Source organism: Balaenoptera borealis, assembly GCF_965194805.1.
Source record: "Balaenoptera borealis genome assembly, chromosome: 17".
In the NCBI taxonomy this organism is placed as follows: domain Eukaryota; kingdom Metazoa; phylum Chordata; class Mammalia; order Artiodactyla; family Balaenopteridae; genus Balaenoptera; species Balaenoptera borealis.
In genome coordinates, this window is record NC_138876.1 from 12,256,931 (window position 1) to 12,276,167 (window position 19,237).

At 51.7% G+C, this 19,237-nt stretch overlaps 2 long non-coding RNA genes across 2 annotated transcripts in view; one reads left to right on the top strand and one right to left on the bottom strand.

The window, feature by feature from the left end:
- LOC309614574 overlaps window positions 1-19,237 on the bottom strand; it is a 426,058-nt gene that overhangs the window by 318,070 nt on the left and 88,751 nt on the right. The gene's annotated exons all lie outside the window — the stretch shown is intronic.
- LOC309614590 lies at window positions 434-19,219 on the top strand. Its single transcript, XR_014236306.1, has 2 exons — window positions 434-7,989; window positions 8,798-19,219. It is a non-coding gene; the product is annotated as an uncharacterized lncRNA (long non-coding RNA).

The window sequence follows — 19,237 nt, forward strand, 5'->3', positions numbered from 1 at the left end:
TGGCTGAACCGGATAACTGAAGATTATCACCAGGCCAGTGATGCCAACTCCAAGCCCACGTGGGTCGGCCACTTCAGTCTGGACTTAAAACGGGGACAGGGAGTCGGACAATAGTGGTCATTTTCCCGATCTCCAAATTCTTTTTTGCGCAAAACGCTCCCGAGGTGCATGTATGAATGAAGGCACACGGGGTGATACATAGCCGGCCCTGCTCATCTGGAGAACGCAACCGAAGGGAGAAGGGGCTGTCCTGTGGGGCAGGTGGCCCGCAGAGGTGGGAGCTAAGCCAGGTCACAAAGGAGGGTATGTTCCCAGCAAAGGTGTGGGGCAAAGACCCGCTCAGGCCACCTTCACGGTGCGGCCCCCCCCGGAAAGGCCTCAAGCCACGCCCTCACCCAGAAGCTGGAGAGGAAGCGGCCTCGCCCTGCAGGCGGCAGGCGATCAACAGCACTCACTGCCTTCTGTGGTTCTGAGGATGGACACCCATGGGGGCGGGCAGTAATGTCACCGGGACCACGGCTTGGGGGCCTGGCCCGGGCCAAAGGCCGGGAAGAGGCAAAGATGCAACAACACGCCAACTTCAGAGCACGGCCAGCGTCAGGGCAGCCATAGGAAGTCAGAGGCCGCACCCAGCGGCCCAGCCTTCCTCCTTTCTGAGAAAGACCATCAAAGCACAGCAGAGGCGCCGGCTGGGTGGGGAGCTCCGCACCACAGAGGAGAGCTCTGGCCTGGCCAAGTCAGGGCTTCGGTCCCGTGTCTGAAAGCAGTGTCTGCCCCGTGCTTACTCCCAGACCAGTGCTCCCTCGGACGCCCGCCTCCCCGCCTTCACCCAGCCATCTGGCTGCCCCTTCCCGGGGCAAAGCCCTCCTTCCCGGGCCCGCTGCTCCCGCCGAGCCCTTTCAGAATCATCGGCCTCCCAGGCAGTCACCGCAGCTCTGGTCAAATCCACCTGAACCAGGATGATCGTAACAGCCAAGCGCGTCGGAGCACACACGGCGCGCTGGGCACTGTCCCAAGCTCCTTGCGGAGGGCCTGACTTCCACGAATGTTCACAGTGACTCTTTGGAGTAAGTACGATGGCTGCCCCGCTTTACAGGTGAGAAAACCAAGGTTCAGCGAGGCTAAGGAACCTCCCCCTGTCATGCACCCAAAGCCCACGCCACTGGGCCACGCACACCTCGCCTCCCCCTGCTCCGTGCACCAGACCCCTGGGTTTAAGTGCGACTCTGCCGCTGCTCGACCTCGGACAAGACATGCCATCTCTCTCTGAAGCTTCACTCCCCCCTCTACAACAGGAGAGCATAACAACACCTGCTCTGCACCCGGCTGCCTCAGCGCTGATGAATGAAGGCACCCATAGCACACAGTAGGTGCTAGAAATGGCAACTGCTCGGTGGGTACATAGGGGAGAGGGGAGGGAGACATACACACGGAAAGACAGACAGACAGGCAGGCAGACTGAGCTGACCTTTTGAAAAAGACAATGAATTAACCCACACTTCAGGTGTCTGCAGCAGCCCACAAACACCCGAAGACACCCACTGCTGGGGGAAGCCAGCCAGCACACGTATTAGGCTATCTTCTTCCTTCCCAAGAGAAGTGAGCCCCAAAAAGAAGAGAAAACTCAGGAGGACCTAGCTGGATCGGATACCAGAGCATCCAGGTGCAGCAGTGAAGACAAAACAAAACAAAATACCAAACTGTCCTGTATTGTTTTTAGCCAACCCCAGCCGGCCCAGGGCAACCAAAGTGGAGAATGTCTAAACGATGATCAGTCCCACCCCAGCGCCAGGTTCTCCAATAAACTGCTGACAAGGAAACGTCAGGAAGGCAGGGGCTTCTCAACCTCCCCGAAGAATTAAGCTTTCCTGCTGGAGAGCCATTAAGGGGACTTGCAAACTAACACTGCAGAGATAAGGGAAACTGAGCTGCTTGAAGGAGGCAGTCTGGAGTCACCCAGAGCCCAGACCTTCCCCAGGAGGAGGAGCTCACAGGGAAAGGTCCGGGTGGCCCAACCTCTCAGTGGGCACCCACCCCCATCCCACGCACCCCCCAGCCTGGTGGCTTTATGAAGATGAAGACGGGGCTGTCCTATTTACTGCCCTTTGCCAACACAGGTACCTGGGGAAAGCAGGTCTTCAATAAATTTCTCTTCAATAATTGAATAAGGGGCTTCCCTGGTGGTGCAGTGGTTGAGAATCTGCCTGCCAATGCAGGGGACACGGGTTCGAGCCCTGGTCTGGGAAGATCCCACATGCCGCGGAGCAACGAGGCCCGTGAGCCACAATTACTGAGCCTGCGCGTCTGGAGCCTGTGCTCCGCAACGGGAGAGGCCGCGACCGTGAGAGGCCCGCGCACGGCGATGAAGAGTGGCCCCCGCTTGCCGCAACTGGAGAAAGCCCTCGCACAGAAACGAAGACCCAACACAGCCATAAATTAATTAATTAATTAATTTTTAAAAAGCATGTTGCTAAAAAATAATAATAATGATAATAATTGAATAAGCAAGATCCTGCCCCCCAAAAAGAATTGCATGCAGTTACTGTCACTCAAGGGAAATGCCCCCCAGGAGATAAGGGCTTCTCTGTCCCTTGGCAAATATAAAAGACGCCTCCTCAGTTGCATTCAGCAGACAGCCAAGACTGGGGCAAAGGAGACCCGCCAAAATGCAGTGAAATACATGCCATACCCTATAGCTGAATATTAGTCTGGTGATTTCAAACGCTGACTTGAAGAAAATAAGCAGCTCCAGGGCACCACGGCTAACGGAGAGCTCGCTCTGGGTCTGGACTTAGAGAAACTGGGCAGAAGAGGCTGAGCCACTGTCTAGACAGCGGAAGAGGCGGGATTTGCACCTGGCTCTGCCTGTCTCTTACTTGGCACTGGGAAGCAGAGCCAGCCCTAGAGAGGGCAGGAAGCAAATCAAGAGAGAAGGCCCTCGGGCTCAAGGTGACCACACGCTGGGCAGGTGTCTCTAGAGGCTGCCCTCCCACCAAGCCCAGGAAGACCTCTTCTTGCCTGACGGCATCAGCACCCCACCCATCTCCTGCATCCAACCCATCCGCCATACACAGAGTCTCTGCCCCACCGGAGTGCTCCTCGCAGGGGACTGTGGTCACAGGGCTGGTGTCTCTCTCCTGGGAAAGCAGGGAGCAGGCCTGAGTCCTCTTATAAAAAAAGCCCAGGATCTAGTGGTACCCAGCACACAAGAGGCACTTAATAACTATCAGTGACATTGAGTTACACAATGGATCAATTCCCGTCTATAAAATGGAAAGAACAATATCACCTCCAGGGTTGTTGGGAAGATAAAATAGCCCATGAAAAGAACTGCTAACTAGGGTCCTCGTTGGTATAAATACATCCTTAATTTCTGACAATCTTTATGGTTGGTAAACAGAAAGAGAAAAATTAAAGTTGCGATAACTTAGTGCAATTTCCCCACACGCACTGGGGGTAAATAAACGTATATACGTACGCATGTGTGGGCACGTGTGCGTCTGTGTGGTGTATTGTGCATGTACGTACACACTTATCAAGACAGAATTGCGTGCATGTGGCTGTTTTTAACTGACAACAGGAGAAGGGGCCTAAGATGCAGCTAGCAAAGCTGTACTCGGTGCTCATCAGGGAAACTGACCCCAAACAGTGAATCTGCACAGACTGAATTGGAATCCAGTGACGTGCCCGCCTAAGGCTGGGACTCCGCCACTTTTGTGGGAGTTTGATGAAGCTGGTGCTGGGAGAGGAGTGACTGCCTTCAGGACTCACCTTCCAAGTCTTGCAGGATGGAAAGGAAACTCATACAACAAAAGTTTTGACATGCCCTACTACTGTTCATGCCCACTTGAGGAAATCCATCCCAAACCACCCCTTCGTCATTCCTTCATCCCTCCGTTCATCCCTCGGCCAGGAGACGAGCAGAGAGGAAGGAAGTAAAACCTAAATTGGACACTCGATTCAGTGCACACCTGTCAGGGACGGGGGAGGAGCTGAAACACAGCCTGAGCTGCCCACCATCTGCACGCTGGCGTCTCCCCACACCTGTGGCTGGACCTCCACTTGCTGTGAGCACTAGAATTGTGGGAGGTGGGCTGTGGGTGCATGCCATTCCCAGCAATGACGCAGGCCCTGCTCTTCATGCCCCTTCCCATCAACAGCCCTGGACTGGCCACAGCAGAAGGCCAGGCCCTCCGTGGGGGTGTTCCCGGGAATCTGGAGCACATTTGACACACGAAGCCCCGGGATGTGGCAGGAGGAGGAAACCGGGCACAGTGGCCCTGCCAAGTTTTCCAAAGGAAATGAGTAACCCGTAGTTAGGCAGTTACACATCGCCAAGCGAGGAAGTGGCATTGTCTGGGGACCAGCCGAGGGCATTACATAACAGGCACCCCCCTCGCGCTCTGGCCATGGCCGTATTTGGGGATTGGCACAAGCATCTGATGAGCACCTCTACCCTGTGTAAACACTGGCTTTATTAGGGTGGCGGAGAGAGGTCTGGACCAGAGTCCTACTTGGCTCAGTGCTAGGAGTGAAGCCGACTCAGTCTCAGCAGCCCTCATTCCATCGGCTCACATCCGCTGAGCGGCCATGCAGCCCAGTGGGTAAGCCAGGGCTCAGGGGCCAGACCACCAGTCTCTACCCCACCACCTGCCAGCTGTGTGATTCGGACAAGTTGCTCAACTGCTCTGTGCCTCAGCCGCCTGAAACAGGGAAATCCTTGCACCCGAATCCCAGGGCTGCTGAGGATGAACTGGGATGGCACCTACATACACAATGCTCAGAACAACACGTCACACAAAAGAAGCTTGCAACCATGTTCCAAGTGGGGTGCTGGGGATCAACATCAGGCTGCCCGCACCTCTGAAGACAGGTAACAAAATAAGAAGTAAAATGAAGGGTCTTGGGGTCTGTGGCAGAGGGGACAGGGTCTACTGGCTGCACGTGGAGGAGGAGAGCGGTCACTTCCCCCGGGCACTTTGGAAAAGAAAATGGACAAGGACCTCTTGGAAGCAGCCAGCAGAGGAGGGAGACACGGAAATAAGAAACACTAGGCTCTTGCTGGAGGCGTTGGAAGATGAGAGCCGAGTTTAACAAAATCTTAAAATTCATTCCAATTCAACTGGCACAGTTGGTCATGGCCCATGATGCCATGATTGAGGCGGAGAGAAGATGCCCAAAGGGAGTCAGTTCGCCGTGGAGTCTGTAAATCCATCTACTGCTCTGTACATGGTGCACGTCGCAGAGAATGGAGTAACCCACGATGCCCTTCGGGTACAGTCACTGTGTCGCTTCCTACTCACCACCACCCGATTAGGGAGATACTATCACACACAGATGCACAAATACGTGTGTGTGTGTACACACACACACACACACACACACACACACACCCTTTATTTTGAAAGATGAGGAAACCAAAGCACAGGGAGTTTAGGTTAAGCTTTAAGGGTCAGAATTCACATCCAGGTCTGTTTCACTCTCCACTAAAGGGATTTTTCCTCCTCCACTGGTTGGTTAAATTATTATTATGACTGCTATTATTTTGTTGAGAGTTCCTTTTTTAGTGAGATATAATTGACATATATTAGTCAAAATTATATTAGTTTCAGCTGTACAACATAATGATTTGCTATGTGCAAATACTGTGAAGTGATCACAAGTCTAGTTAACATCCGCTGGCACACATAGTAACTAATATTTTTAAAATAATCACAAACTTAGAGAAAGGTTGGGAGTAGAGTGCAGGTCCTTTTTCCTTACACCGTGTGGGAGAAAGCGGCTGGCTGACGCCCCATCTCCCCAGAAGACTTTGGTGTGTATTTCCTAAAGCCAGGATGTTCTCCCCAGAACCACATTCCACCAGCAAAATCCGGAAGCTGACACTGATACATAACTGACATCCAGTTCTCACACCCCATTCAAGCGTTGCCAACTGTGCATAATCAAATACTGCATCTAGTTGTCACACGTCTTCACTTTCCTTCAATCTGGAACTGTTCCTCCGTCTTTCCTTAACTCTCATGACCTTGACACTTGACAGATTATAAGGCATTTATTTCATTTGCGCATGTCCCCCTCCATTTGGGTTTGTCTGATGTTTGCCTTGCTTTAGACTCATGGTATGCATCTTCATTAACTCTTTTTTTTTTTTTTTTCCCCCATAATTGCAAAGCAAGAGCTGGAGGGAAGATTTCCTGGATGAAAGTAAATCCTCTAAGTCGACTGTGATCGTGATGACAACCTTCACCCCATCATTTTTCACCGGTCAGGGGGTAGCTTATGACTCAGGGAGGGATGGAGCAGTCTGCAGTCTGGGGAGGGACTATGGTATCTACACAGCCACGGAGATGCTGGCATCATTTACTCATGCCAGCTTTGCTTACAAATAAAAAAAAAAAAAGAAAGAAAGAAAGAAAGAAAAAAAGAGAAACCTCAGAGTTCAGCTTAAAAAGACCTTTCATGCGGTGCCAGGCCGCTCCCTTTCCCAGCCCCTGCCTCTGTCGCAAAGTACAATACGTATGTTTATCTTGCTTCTAAGAAGGGGGCTATTAAAATACTTGAGGATTTTCCCCTCCTAGCCCTGGCATGCTGGCTCCCAGTGGCTGCACGGCCACATATAATGAAGTGCAAAAGCAACAGTCAATTATGGCTTTCGCAAACACAGGGACCTTTCCTGAGGTTGGAAGTCGCATCACTTGAAAGGCTGACTTTCTTCAAACTTCCAGGAACTGAGTGGCCCAGAGCCCGTCTATTTAAAGGTCAGCCCAGCAGCCCTGCTGTGTTTGGAGGGCTGCCGCCAACACGAGCTTGTTCTCGGCCCCTCTCTGCAGCCACCGCAGCGGGCCGGGCTGTGAACAGCACTGTGTGCTCCTTTCACAGGGAGGCAACGAGTGCCAGAGACGGGCCAGGGCCGGAGAGAGAGGGACATGAGAAGTGGCCGGTCGCCTGCCCCTTCGCGGGGGCAACTGGTGGTCAAAAGAGGGAACTCCTCCACGGCTGACCCGTGAAAGCAGCGATCACCTCTCAGAATCAAGCCTCGGCCCCAATTTCCAGGGACATAATCGTCCTTTTTGTCCCCCTTTTAGCTCAGCTCTCTGGGCCTGAGCTCTGGAGGAGCAGATGGAGGGCAGGCGGCAGGAAGTGGCCCCTGGGCCCCCTTATAAGGTGACCAGAGGGACCACAGCCCGTCTCACCCACCAACCACATACAAAAACTTTTGAAAGTGTTTAACCCTTAGCTGGATGTTAACTCACAGAGCTCTGCATTTATTTAAGTCCACGTGCTTGTTTGGTATCTGCTTACTCTTCCCACTAGCTGCAGGCTGATTCAGAGGTGACAGGTATGGAGAAATCACTGCTGACACAGCACCTGTAATGTGCATGGGGTCCTAGGCATGGGTGGTGGGCACAGCTTACCGGCCCAAAGCCAGCCAGCTAGTGAGGGACGGGGTCAGGATTCCAATGCCCACCTGTCTGACTCCAGAACACACTCTCCTATTTCATCCTACCCTCCACACACACCCCGCATTCAGGAAGTCAAGTAGTGCTTTGCTGGAAAGTATTGATCCCTTCTGCCAGGCGCCAGGGAGGGCTTCAAGGAGGAGATGGCATTTGAACATCGCCTTCAGTGGGGCTCAGAGAGAAAAGGAAGAGCAGCCCAGGAAGAAAGTACGATGTGAACAGAAGCAACGAGACCTGAAAAGGGCCTGGATGGACAGATAATAAATAGCCGGCTGCTGAGGCTGAAGCCTGGAGTGGGTGAGGGAGTCCAGGAGTCCTTTGGGACGCTCTCCTAGTCTCTGTGTGCTGAAGCGGGACTCTGCCCATCGCTGCACTGCACTGTACCACCCATCCAAGCTATCCTGATCCTCGTGACAATGCCGAGAAATAGGGATTACCAGCCAAGGCGCTGAGAAGTCACTGCAGCTGATTACCTGGTTACAGGGAGGCGGGGCTCACACCTGACCCAAGGCCGTCCGGTCCCAAGGCTAGTTAGCTGCCCATGTGCCTTCTCAAGTTTTTTTTTTTTTTTTCTTCCTTTCTGCTGAGGTCCTTGTGGACACAGGAAAGGATGCTCATGGGGGAGGGAAAGAAAGGAAATGGGGGGGAGGGGAGGGAGGGGGGGAACCACGCCAGGACTATGATTCAGTGCAGACCTTTCCGAGGGTCCGATTAGCCTGAAATGACTTTGAAACCCAAACCAACGAAACCAAACACTCAGGGAGCCAAGCCAGGAAGCTCAGGCAGAGAATCTCCAAGACGAAACGTCCTCTGAGGGGACCCTGGGAGGGACTTTGTCACGAGATAGTGTCTTAGGCTGCACTCCCCAGAAACAGATCCTGAGATGGAAGTTCCTGTGTGTGAGTTCACGGGGGAGTGTACTCGGGAGAAAGGGAGCGAGGGACGCGGGACGGGCAGGAGGGCGGGGCTCAGTAAGGATGCGATCTCCTCAGCTGGACCCCAGCCTCAGCCTGATCCCACGGGGAGCTCTGGTGCGTAAATGGTACAACGGAGTTCACCCCACGTTGAAGCAAGGGGGCCAGCCTTTTGTACCCCTGAGTCAGCAGGGGCTGGGGCCGGGGGGGGCGGTGAGCAAATTCCTGGATGAGGCAGCAAATCTCCAGAGAAGGGGACACCAGACCGTGACCTTTAACAGCTGGGGGGTGAGTGTGCCGGCCTGGTAAAGGGGGCCCGGGCAGGACACCAACAGCATCCATTACAATTCGTCATAATTAAATGACTGGGAGATGACCAGGAATGATAACAGGCCCTGTTTTTTTTAACATTTCCTGCAGAGTTGGGCTGCCTAAGCCAGAGGCTGGGCCTGGGCTGAATCAGCCTCTCCAGGGAGTGTGGAAACATCTGGGATTCTGATAGACACCGAGGGTGAGCACAGCCCCGGGACAAGAGAGCTGGACGGAGAGACGCACGCCTGGAGGGAGTGAGACAAGAAGACTGCTTTGGAGAGTCAGCTCTCTTCTCTGCTCCTCCCTCCTAAAGAGGGTCAGCATGTGAGATCACATGAAACGGGCCGAGAAAACAACCTCATTCTCCCACTCTCCCGCCCACAAAAACCTAGCAGGATGGCCTATGAGAAGTGTGGAGATCTGTCCAAGAGATCATATGGTCAGATATTTCCAACCAATTACCAGATGGGTTTTGACTGTAGGCCTGGCATACAGTTAGTGCTAAATAAAAGCTGAGAGGCTTGTCAGCTGTACACATTTTAACCTCCACCTCAAGCTTAAAGGGAACTTCCTAAGCCTCTTCCAGAATGGCGGAGAGCCTCATTTGTGAATGAGTTTTGCCTTCATCTCATGATTCTGAACCGGCCGCATCTTGATTTTTTTTCAACTGAAGAGTTTTGTTGTCTGCACATGTCCGACAACAGATGAGAATAAACAAAGCGTGGTCTCTCCATACAATGCAATATTGTTCAGCCATGAAAAGGAATTTAGTATTGATACATGCTACTACTTCCAAGGATGAATCTTGGGAACATTGTGAGAAATGAAACAAGCTAGTTACAAAACACCACTGTGTCGTTTGATTCCACGTGCATGAAACGTCCAGAATAGACAAATCCATGGCAACAGAAAGTAGATTAGTGGTTTCCGAGGGTTGGGGGACTTGGGGGTGACTGCTAATAGATACAAGATTTCTTTCTGGGGTGATAAAATGTTCTAAAATGGATTGTAGTGATGGTTGCACAACTCCATGAATATACAGAAACCACTGAATTGTACACTTTTAAATGCGTGACTTGTAGGGTATGTGAACTGCATTTCAATAAAGCTGTTACTTAAAAAAAAAAAAAAGAAAGAGAAGAAAAGAAAGGAAAAGTTTTGCTGTCATATGAAGGAATGACAATAACATCACCACCGATGATGGGTTCCAGCCACTGTGCGGACATGTTAGCCGGTAGCTCCTGAATACAGCGTGCTGGGTCTGAACAAGTCCCCAAACACACCCTCCCACCCAAAAGAGAGAGAAGACAGCACCTATCTGCGATTCATTTGGCCAAAAGGCTGTCAGAAAGGCTGCTGTCCCCTGCCCCCCAAAAAACTCTGATCCCCACAATCCAGTGCCACTGAAGAGGGACAACACAGCAGACAGCCAGGAGCTCTTATTTTGTCTCCTGCCCCGAGCAGTTCCTAAACAGTGGGAGTTAAATATTTATAAAGCAGTCACTGTTTGTTTAATGTTCAATCTGTACTTGCGAAGCCCGGTGCAGGGAAATGCTGAAGAGACAGCTGATTATACAACACAGGGAAACACCACGCCGGGAAGCCTGACACTTACCAGGACTCCGGCCTCACCTTCCAGCCCGGCTGCCTCCTCCTCCTCAAAGCGCCCGCAGGTTGGGAGGGGTCTCCAGTGTTTAGTCTCCTCTTCCCCAGTGCCCACAGAATAAGACAAAATAGCCCTTTTCGCCAAAAGCCGCAGGTCGCATGGCTCTTCCTGGGCTGTAAGCAGCTCCTGAGAAAGTGGGGTGCCGTAGGGTCGAGGTCTGCCTTCACAGACCCCACCACGCAGAAAGGGTCGGGGACTCCCAACTGGGCCGGCGGCAGGCCCGTGTAGACGAGGAACACCTTCTGAGGCCTCCCCAGGGTCGTCCTCCTCGTGCTTGTCTGATACCCGGTGCCAGGCAGCCCCAATCTGAACACCGGACAGCAAAGGCACGCATTCGGATGCAACTCCTGGGCCTCGCATCCCGTTTCCACCTGCTCCGCCTCAGCTCCCCCCGCTGTGAAAGATGCCCGAAAGGCCCGCCTGCCTTCCAGAGTTACTCTGGAGCGTTAATAAGGCGGTCCTTTAGGGCATCATTACTGCGCTGATGAGGGCGACCACCACCACCTGCTTCTGACTCCTGGCCCTGCCCTCACCCCACTGTGACCTTTGGAGAGTCCGGTCACTGTCCCAGCCCTCCTCAGTGGCCTAATCAGCACATGAGCATAAACAAGACAGGAGGAGGAAATGTTCTTTGTAGGCTACAAAACGCTGCCCAGGGCTTCCCTAGTGGCTCAGTGGTTGAGAGTCTGCCTGCCAATGCAAGGGACATGGGTTCAAGCCCTGGTCTGGGAAGATCCCACATGCCGCAGAGCAACTGGGCCCGTGAGCCACAATTACTGAGCCTGCGCGTCTGGAGCCTGTGCTCCGCAACAAGAGAGGCCGCGATAGTGAGAGGCCCGTGCACCGCGATGAAGAGTGGCCCCCGCTTGCCGCAACTAGAGAAAGCCCTCGCACAGAAACGAAGACCCAACACAGTCAAAAATAAATAAATAAAATAAAATAAAATGCCCTCACTGTTTCTCTACCCACCCTTTAAAAAAAAAACAAAAAAAAAAAACAAAAAAAGAACGCTGCCCAAAACACACGTCAGGTGCTCTCCGCACTGCCGGGAAACTGAAGGATGGGGAGGCGGCCGCTCACGTTTCCCAGCTCTGGGACCCCCATGACTCCTCTGGGGCCTGGACACTCGGGAGAGTGGCTAATACACGGAGCTCACGCTGCCAGTTGCACCGGGGAACAGCTTCACCAGAATCTCCAAACCGCCTTCTCCATTCTTTCTAGGAGTCCCCCACCAATCCTGTTTTCCCCAGGCCGGTCCAGAAGTCCAGGGACAGGGAGGGCCAGCCTGCCGCCCTGTCCCTCCGGTGGACAGTGCGGAGCCCGGGGGACCCGGGGGTACAGGGGTTCTCCCCTGCACATGAGCCAGACACACGGGGGGGTCTCTGATGAATGCAGTGATGGGGGAAGAAGGAGGCTGAGGGGTGCAGAGCAGGCAGGGAAGACGGAGCAGAGGAAGCAAAGAGCTGGGGACCTGGGAGCGAGTGGAGAAGAGGACCCAGAAAAAAGCCACTTGAGCGAAGCCGCTTAAAATGAGGTCCAGATATTCAGGGCATGTGTGTGTCCTGGGGAGGGAGGAACTTTATCTCGAAAACACAGACTGCCCACCATCTGCTTCGGATTCCCGGCTCTACCTCTCATTTGTCTTATAGCCACTCATGGCACTTGGGCCACTCATGTCACTTGTCTTATAGCCTGTTTAGGGGGACGACTTTGCCTTGAAAAAGGAAACAGTTATAAACATAAACTATCCTACATTCATAAGTTAATTTATCCTTTATACATTATAAGCGTGTAATGTATCATTGGTAACTTAATTCTAAATATAAAATAAGCTTCGTCTGTCTTATACTTAAATTTGAAGTTGTCATTTTAAACTCTGCTCTGAGTGTTAGGCCACCAAAACAATGAATCAAATCAACTATACTTCAATTTAAAAAAAAAAAAAAAAAAAAGAATGAATGAATCTGACGCCGAGGCTATTTTAGCACATGTTTTCTCACAAAATACAAACTTCCTTCATCCCTCATGATTAAAAGGATCGTTTGCAAAAGACCTTTCGGGACTCTGTCAGTGTTCCCAGGCCCCTCTTAATCTTTTGGATTTTTCAATCACTCTCTTATTTTGCCTAGAAGGTCAACATCGTTCCTTTCTCTTCTCCACGGTTAGCTGGTCTGATTCTGCCAGGCTCCCCGAGGCCTTCCCAAGGGCAGGACTCAAGTCTCTTCCTGCTTCGCTTTCCTTAGAGCTTACGAGAGAGGTTAAGTACCTGATATTTACCCTTCAGTTCCATCTACAGTTCCCCCCTCCCCCACCCATCGTGAGGTCCCATGAGGGCAGGGACTTGTGTCCACTTTGCTAGCCGCTCCCTGTGTCACCCCTGGTGTATCAGACACTGGATCAGTGCCTGGCACATAGGAGGAAGGGCACGTGATTCAAGCAGCTCACCCACAGCACCTTCTGCATCGGGAAAACCCTGCAGTCTGGGCAAGACGTGAAATTTCTGGCAGTGGATCCGCTCTGGATAGAACAAGCCCTGTCACCCGACTCTCCCAGTGCCATGTCACTGAACAAGTGGGCAGCCATAAACAGGACGGACACAGATATTTTATTAGCTGCACATGGATGAGCCGATCGAAAGGCAGGGTCTTTTGAGATGCAGATGGTCTTTCTTTTGAAATACATACTCACAATTCTACAATTTCTGATTTCCATTTCTTTAAAGTAGTGCAAAAGTGAGTCATCTGCAAAACATATGGACTACAGCTTCCTTAGAGTTTTATAATATTTTCTTCCTATTTTTTACAGCTGTTTTGCCTCTAAGTGATTTGGTGACAACTTTTTAGCAAATCAACGTTTTCCGTGCCTTCCAAAGTACTAAACTTAGTATTCATGCAATAGCTCAATTCTCATCAGTTTATGTAATATGCAATTACCAACACAACTCACTTTTGGCCAGCACAGGAATCAATGGGTGGTAAAAGCCTTGCCGGCACCCCAGTATCAATAGCTGACATTTAACAGGTGTTAAAGAAACACTGTTCTTAGCCTTCACATGTATTAACTCATTGAATGTCACAATCACCCTGGAAGGTAGATACTAGTATTAGTGTGATTTTACAGATAAAGCCTACAAGCACAGAGAGGTTATTTAACTTGCCCAAGGTCACACAGCTGGTGGGGCAGAACAAAGCTTTGAATAGGGGAAATTGGGCTTGTGAGTAGCCCACCAGCCCCGAGCCTTCTGTGAGCCTGGGGTCTCACTCAGTTTGCTGTGCAAAGGGAATGCGCAGCGAGGAAGCCACATGGAGGTCAGTTAAGAGATTCTGCTACCCTTGCCCTGGACTGACAGATGTTTACAATGTCTGGAAATCAGTAAATGACTGATTATCTTCAGATGTGGGTGGGTTGGATGGACATGAGCAGTGAGTTTATGAGTGCATAGTTTCATGTTATGATGACTTCTGCTTCCCTGGGCAATCTGCCTGCAGGAGCACAGATAGGGAGGACTCCTCAACTTCTGTGTGGCTGGAGCGTGAATGCTAGTAGTGGGAGGGGGGGCAAGAGTTGAGGCTGGGTTCAGAGTTAAGGGCAGACGTGTCAGGCCAAGGGGTTTGGATCTAACCCCGTCTAGAGATGTTCCTTCCTGTGTGGCGACTGGCCAGAGCGTGCTCCCAGCCTGCGGAAGCTTCTGGCAGATGACCTGAGAGTCAGAGGACCCCCCCCAGACTGCTGGCATGCAAGGCGGTGCAGGAGGAAAGGGGAGAGAAACCAGAAAACGGGATGGTGAGCTTATAGGTGAGGCCTTGTGGGCTTTCTTTCCACTTTCTGACCTTCCTAGAGACTCCTGGGGCACCCACACTGCTGGGCCTGGAAAGGCTGACCCACACCTTAAACAGGTAAGGCTCGGGGAGGGTGAAAACCCCGAAAAGAGGCTCTTCCAGGCGGAGCAGAGACAAGGCATCCAATCCTCAGGCTCTCAGTTTAGTGTCCCTTCCACTGCCCTGTGCCACAGTCTCCAACTGAGCCTGAGCGGTGACAGGAAGGCCCCCCTCAGACAATTTCACAAAAGGAGGCAGAAGCACTCAGTCTCCAAGGGCCACCTCCTGAAATCCAGACAAACTGACAAAGTGTCGCTAAGTAAGTAACTTTCCAGACTAGAGACTTAAGAAGAGGGAATGGCTTTGCTACCTGATTCCCTCCCATGTGATAGAAGAAGTCACCTCTCTCTCTATTTCTTGAAATCATCAGCATCAAAGAGGAACTCAGGGACCTTTCAGCTCCTCAGCGGGCTGAAAAGGTGCAGCCAGTACATCCTGTGTGCTGCATGTAGATGATGCCATTTAGCTTCGTCCTTAAATAGTGCTCAAGAGCTGGGGAAACAGAGGCTCAAGGTCAAGTGGCCTAACTCGCGCCACCCAGCTAGGTAGGTGGTTAACCCATTGGAGGAGAAGATTCAGAAAGGACATGGCATCTGCCTTCATCAACTTAAAAGCTGTCTGTGAGAGGGGTTTGTTGCATCAGAGGGCCCCAAGGATCAGAACCCAGAGAGCTAGGACAGAGCACCCATGCCTTGGGAGAGGGATGACCATTAGAACTGTCAGCACCATCTTTCAAGGGCAGTGAGTGCCCCATCAGTGGAGGTAATCAAGGGCTGAGGGGACAGGCAGGAAGCCAGGTCACTACAACTGGGGATTCAACTTATCGCATGGGTGATTAGATGGGACTACAGCACAGGTTTTATGAATGAATCAAGTCTTAAGCATTTGCTCCTTACATCAGGAATGGACATGGGAAAGGTATACAACCTGGTGTGTTTCAGAGACTCAAATTACATGGCCTAGCTCTTGGTTGGTTTATACACACACACACACACACACACACACACACACTCCCCTTCTCTCCCTCCCTCCCTCCTTCCCTCCCTCTCTTTCTCTGCAAAGCCAGAAGAGTTGTATGGGTGGCACACGCAGACTCCTTTCTTCATCGAGCGATCTGCCAGTCACTTACAGGGGACCTACGACGCGGCAGGCACCGTGTGGAGAGTACAGCGAATAATGCAAGCCCCGGTTCCAGTCCTCTAATGCCTAGAGCACAATGGGTCCAGTTCATCGATTAGGGTAGGAGCCAATGAACACTTCTGAGAGTCTCCTGGGCTTCAGACGGCGCATACGGAGAGCTGTAAAGACCGCTAGAGTCGGTGGTAATATTATCCCACTGACACAGATCAGAGAGGACAAACCTCCTGGGTTCACTCAGTGAGTAAGTGGAGAAACCAGCATTCAAATCCAGCCAGCCCTACCCAACTCCAAAGAGCACGCTCTTTCCCCGGTCCCGCGGGGAACAGCCGTACACAAGCTGCTACCGACGGGAACCCCCCTGTCGCTCCACCAGGAGAGTCAAACTTGCCCTGCGGCCTCCACTAAACCATCCATAGCCGGCAAGGGTCACTGTGCCGTTTCCTTCATACTTTACTATTGGCCCAATTCAAATCCGGTGGCACTGCCCGCCCAGGATGCAGGCCAAATATGAGCTGGGCTTTGATAGCAGAGATGAAAGGCAGAGTTGCAGTGAGCATGAGGTCCAAACAAATGTCAGCTGCTTTCATCAGGAAAACCCCAAATTACCCACTCTCACACATAGTCTTTCATCTCCTACCGGGCAAGCAGAGGCTGCTTATTAGAAAAGCTGCCTTGTCCGCACTCTCCCTTGCGGGGGACGGGGTTGAGGGGTAAATGCGGGCATCACCCTCGGAATCACTGCACCCTCAGGATCACTCTGAGGGGCGGCTGGGCTGTGGGAAACACAGGCTCCACTCTGCCCTTCGCCACAGGATGCTGACACACGGGACAGAGAGGAGGTCTGTCTGGGGCCCGGCCGCCACTACTGCTTGGGGAGGGAGCTGCCAACAGACGGCCGTCCCGGGGCGGCCAAGCCACCGCGCCTCCTACACGTAGCCCGCAGCCCCAGGAAATGGAGGTCTGGGACCGCAAACAGAAATGCACAGGAGGGCCGGCCGGCCCCTCTTTCTTCCTTCTTTCTTTCTCTCCCTCTTCTCCAGCAAAGCCAGCAATTGAGAATTCCACATCACAGATTCCTGTGGCCAAAAGGGGCCACTTGAGGTCATCACCGACACTGCTCCTCCACAACAAGACAAGCCTGTCCTGAAGCTGTGGCAGAAGGAGGCCACAGTCCTCGGAAAGGATCTTAAGGAGAGGCTGCTGGCCTCCTCTGTTGCTACCAGGGCAGGCCTGCGCCTTTCTGGACCACAGCACTCATTGCATTTGCTTGTCCTCTTTTAGTCCAGCTTCTCTGTCCCACTCATGCCTGTGAGCGTGTAAGGCCAGGGACCCGGTTTTAACCTCCTCTGTATCTTCAGGGCTTGGCATTATGCCAGGTCCAGGGGGGCTGCTTAGTAAAAGTGGGTGGGTGGGTGGATAGCAGACGGTGCGTACGGGCAGAAAAGGGGAAGAGAGACAGAAGACGGGGCTATGGAACACGCCCACTGTAGACGGCCAGAATCATGATGAACTCTGGGGCCAAAAGGGACTTGAGAGATCCTCTAAGCCTCACCCCCGCTCCTCATTTGGCAGATGTGAAAACTAAGACTCCAACACGTGTGGCCTTGCCAAGGTCACATGACTGAGGGTAAGCCATCCCCAGTAACACGTAGGGCCTCTGGGCAGCCTCAGTTGGCAAGAATAAATGCGATCCATCCTGCTGTCAGAACCAGGATGACACGCAACGCTCCCCTGACTTGTGCGTGGAGAGGCACTGACACTGCCTCCGCCACGTCAAGCTCCTTGCTCCTAAAAGTGTGATGGAATCAGGGCAGAAGAAATGTAGGTCTCCCACCGGCGTTGTAAGGGAAGCTTCAGGCGACAGCCCGACGACGGCCACCAGGAACGCCAGTCCTGCTTCCGTCCTCTTCAGGGTGAGCGGGGACCAAAGCAGAGCACTTTGATCTTCCTCCATTCCATCTCCGTGCAATAATTCCTGCTATGGAAGAAAAAGCAGCCAAAATCCAGAGACCAGGACGAAATCGCCCATCTCCAGCTCGGTTATGAATAAATACAAGCACGCCTCGGAGATATTACAGGTTTGGTTCCAGACCACGGCAATAAAGCGATATGGCAATAAAGCGGGGCGCACGAATTTTTTTGGTTTCCCAGTGCATATGAAAGTTACGTTTACACCATAGTGTAGTCTGTTAAGCATGCAACAGCGTTATGTCTAAAAAAAACGATGTACATACCTTAATTTAAAAATACAAAAGAGGGGCTTCCTTGGTGGCGCAGCGGTTAAGAATCCGCCTGCCAATGCAGGGGACACGGGTTTGAGCCCTGGTCCGGGAAGATCCCACATGCCGCGGAGCAACTAAGCCCGTGCGCCACAACTACTGAGCCTGTGCTCTAGAGTCCACGAGCCACAACTACTGAGCCCACAAGCCACAACTACTGAAGCCCATGTGCCTAGAGCCCGAGCTCCACAACAAGAGAAGCCACCGCAATGAGAAGCCCGCGCACTGCAATGAAGAGTAGCCCCCGCTCACTGCAACTACAGAAAGCCCGTGCGCAGCAACGAAGACCCAATGCAGCCAAAAATAAATAGATAAAATACATAAATTTATTAAAAAATTAAAAGAAAAATACAAAAGAAAACCAAAAAATTACAATAGTAATCATCCAAAGATCACAGATCATCATAACAAATATAACACCAATGAAAAAGTTTGAAATATTGCAAGAATTACCAAAATGTGACACAGAGACACGAAGTGAGCAAATGCCGTTGGAAAAATGGCACCAACAGACTTGCTCGACGCAGGGTTGCCTCAAACTTTCAATTTTTAAAAGACGCAATATCTACGAAGCGCAATAGAACGATGTATGCCTGTACAGACTAATCAATTCACAACTATTTCCTGACGACCTACTGTGCGTTCAGTCCTGGGCTGAGCGCATACAAAGGATAACTGTAAGTCTAACTCCTGGACCAAGCCCACAACTGAGGTCCCTGACTGCCTACTGCTCATTCATTGAATTGTTTGTGCAACGAATCATTGTCGAGCGCCAGCATGGACCTGCCCTGCACGGATGACCCAGGAAGGACATGAGGTAGGTGTTCTCATTCTCTCTCATTGCACATTTAGGGAAACTGAGGGTTTAAGAGAATCAGCCAGGATCCCACAGTAGAACCATGACTCAAACCCTCGTCTTCCGTCTTCTTTCAGCTACAAGTCTTTGCCTCCCTGTAAGGGATGTGAGGAGTCCACATTAGAAAATGATCCCTGTAGGCGGGTGGCCAGAGCAGGCTGGACCTCAAGGGACCTGGCTACGTGGGAAGCAAAGGGCAGACATCTCACAAACGGACCCAGAACTGAGCTCCTCGGGGTCAGTGCGGCCCACCCCATGGGGCTTAGAATCTAAAACAAACAACACGACACAAAAGCCTCTGTGTTGCCGAGAAGGAGCATAGAAAAGTGATCAAAGGCAGGTCAGAGTCAGACAAACCCTGGGTCCACTTGTGTCTGGGCCACTATAAACTGAGTGCCCTAGCTGAACCTCTACTTTCTCATCTGTGAAATGGTTATAACAGGGCCCGTCCCTTCTCTATAGAATTCAGTGGGATCAGGTGTCAGACACAGTATTTGGCATGAATTGAGGGCCCATCATTTCCTCTTTTTACCTAAGGGGACCTGCAATGCCACCATGTTTGTTTGTTTGTTTTAACTGAGGTGAAACTCACATAAAATAAAATGAATCATTTTAAAATATACAATTCAGCGGTGTTTAGTACATTTACAATGTCGTGCAATCATCACCTCTAGTTCCAAAACATTTTCATCACCCCAAAATAAAACCTCATACCCACTAAGTTACTCC